This window comes from Salmo salar, chromosome ssa15, assembly GCF_905237065.1.
Source record: "Salmo salar chromosome ssa15, Ssal_v3.1, whole genome shotgun sequence".
Lineage (NCBI taxonomy): Eukaryota > Metazoa > Chordata > Actinopteri > Salmoniformes > Salmonidae > Salmo > Salmo salar.
This window is the reverse complement of record NC_059456.1, coordinates 49,314,106-49,317,641: the sequence shown is the minus strand read 5'-3', so window position 1 is coordinate 49,317,641 and position 3,536 is coordinate 49,314,106.

Below are 3,536 nucleotides of genomic sequence, written 5' to 3'. Positions count from 1 at the left end.
ATCATATGATTCTTCAACAACACGTCCCCTGAACCGTATAGTGGATGGAAAGAGACAGGAAAGCCTATAGGTTTTATTGACGTTTGATGAGTATCTAACCGATTTTTCTTTCCATTCACTACACGGTTCAGGCAATGTGCATCAACTACTCCTGGCATGTTCATGCTAACTCTGAAGAGTACATTTCCAACGAGACGCCCGAGATGATACCTTTTTACCTGAAATTGTCCAATATAAACTCTCATTTTCATTGCAAAACGTTTTCTGTTTGGAGTAAATGGTTTCTGTGAAAATGTTTTGCAACCGTTTGCTACGGTCTTGGTTTGAATGAACACACCCCAGGTGAGGGCAATACTGGGAGAATAGGCATGCCTGTCATTCCTCTGCTAGGGAGACGGGCATGATTAATGCCTTGTTATTTTGAGTGCTACTTGTCTGCCTCCTCACTGAAACCTCCACCGCCTAGATTGAGGCAATTCGATTAAGCTAGCCTTGGTGGTATAGAGTTTTCATTGTGACATATATTTGATGTAAAAGACATGTGTGTTTCTGAACATTGCACTATGCTGTCTTGTTGACAGTATGACCAGGCGGTGCAGTATACTGGACACTACTCGCTAAACACTTTTGCCCGGTCATATGGTGGTTCATAGCCCGGCCCTTACAAAAAGTCATACAGGAATCCTGCAGGAATTCAATCTTTTGTGAAGGAATTGTGCAGGTGTCCTGCAGGAATCGTGTAGGCTTGACAAAATCCTGCAGGAAAAGTCCCTGATGCTCCTGTAGGACTCCTACAGAAGTATGACTTACCTGCAGAAATGTTGAAAATCATGCACAAACATGGCAATTCCTGCAGAAAACCTGCAGGACCGAAACGTGCAGGATTTTAATATTCCTGCACGATATGTCAATTCCTGCAGGACATGGCAATTCCTGCATGACCAAGTAAATCCCAGCACAAAACCTGCAGGATTTTGATATACAGTTGAAGTCGGAAGTTTACATACACTAAGGTTGGAGTCATTAAAACTCGTTTTTCAACCACTCCACAAATTTCTTGTTAACAAACTATACTTTTGGCAAGTCGGTTAGGACATCTACATTGTGCATGACACAAGTAATTCTTCCAACAATTGTTTACAGACAGATTATTTCACTTATGATTCACTGTATCACAATTCCAGTTTACATCCTCTAAGTTGACTGTGCCTTTAACCTGTTGGGGTGTAGGGGGCAGTATTTTCACGGCCGGATGAAAAACGTACCCAATTTAAACAGGTTACTACTCTGGCCCGGAAACTAGAATATGCATATTATTAGTAGATTTGGATAGAAAACACTCTGAAGTTTCTAAAACTGTTTGAATGGTGTCTGTGAGTATAACAGAACTCATATGGCAGGCAAAAACCTGAGAAAAATCCAACCAGGAAGTGTGGAAATCTGAGGTTTGTAGTTTTTCAAGTGATTGCCTATACAGTATACAGTGACTTAGGGTTCATTTTGCACTTCCTAAGGCTTCCACTAGATGTCAACAGTCTTTAGAATGTTGTTTCATGCTTCTACTGTGAAAAGGGAGAGAATAAGAGCTCCTGGAAGTAGATGAGCGAGAAAATGAGCTCAGTGGCGCGCGCCCACATGAGAGTTAGCTGTGTTCCTTTTCTTTTTTGAAGACAAAGACTTGTCCGGTTGGAATATTATGGAAGATTTATGATAAAAACGTCCTAAAGATTGATTCTATACATCGTTTGACATGTTTCCACGAACTGTAATATAACTTTTTTGACTTTTCGTCTGAACTTAATGCGCGAGCTCAGCGGATTTGGAGTACTCGACCGAACGCGCGAACAAAAAGGAGGTATTTGGACATATATATGGACTTTATCGAAACAAATGAACATTTATTGGGGAACTGGGATTCCTGGGAGTACATTCCGACGAAAATCATCAAAGGTAAGTGAATATTTATAATATTATTTCTGAGTTTTGTTGACTCCACAAAATGGCGGGTTTTGTTTCGTGTCTGACTGCTGTACTCAGATTATTGCAAAGTGTGCTTTCGCTGTAAAGTTTTTTGAAATCTGACACAGCGGTTGCATTAAGGAGAAGTGTATCTATAATTTTTTGAATAACAGTTTAATATTTTATCAACATTTATGATGTGCATTTCTGTAAATTGATGTGCTTATTCACCGGGAGTTTTGGGAGGCAAAACATTTCTGAACATTACACGCCAATGTAAAATGTGTTTTTTGGATATAAATATGAACTTTATCGAGCAAAACATACATGTATTGTGTAACATGAAGTCCTATGAGTGCCATCTGATGAAGATCATCAAAGGTTAGTGATTCATTTTAGCTGTATTTCTGGTTTTTGTGACACCTCTCCTTGCTTGGAAAATGGCTGTGTGGTTTTTCTTGTCTAGGTGCTGTCCTAACATAATCTAATGCTATGCTTTCGCCGTAAAGCCTTTTTAAAATCAGACAATGTGGTTGGCCTCATGAGAAGTTCATCTTTAAAATGGTGTAAAATAGTTGTATGTTTGAGAAATTTGAATTATGAGATTTTTGTTGTTTTGAATTTGGCGCCCTGCTATTTCACTGGCTGTTGGCAGTGTGTCCCGCCGGTGGGACGCTGGCGTCCCCATACCCCAGACAGGATAAATGCATTGGATACAAAATAAATGCTGGCATATTATAAAGTACAATTTCATTATATTCATGCATATCAAACAGGAATATGTATTCAATTAAATTAATACACCATTGTAATATTATTAACCTGTTATGGCTAGGGGGCAGTATTTTCACGGCCGGATAAAAAACGTACCCGATTTAATCTGATTATTACTCCTGCCCAGAAACTAGAATATGCATATAATTATTAGCTTTGGATAGAAAACACTCCAAAGTTTCTAAAACTGTTTGAATGGTGTCTGTGAGTATAACAGAACTCATTTGGCAGGCCAAAACCTGAGAATATTCCATGCAGGAAGTGCCCTGTCTGACAATTTCTTGGCCTTCTTGATTATCTCTATCCATTACAGGGGATCTCTGCTGTTACGTGACACTTCCTACGGCTCCCATGGGCTCTCAGAAGACGGCAAAAAGCTGAATCGTGGCTTTGCAGGCTCTGGCTGAAAAAAAGTAGCGCGTTTGGATAGTGGCTGGTCACAGTACTGTGAGACTCAGGCGCGTGCACGAGTGGACTCCATGTTTTATCTTTGAACGAAAACCACCGCTCCCGGTCGGAATATTATTGCTTTTTTACGAGATAAATGGCATAAAAATTGATTTTAAACAGCGGTTGACATGCTTCGAAGTACGTTAATGGAATATTTAGAAATCTTTTGTCACGAAATGCGCCATGCTCGTGACCCTTATTTACACTTCGGATAGTGTCTTGAACGCACGAACAAAACGCCGCTATTTGGATATAACAATGGATTATTTTGAACCAAACCAACATTTGTTATTGAAGTAGCAGTCCTGGGAGTGCATTCTGACGAAGAACACCAAAGGTAATCAAACTTTTCT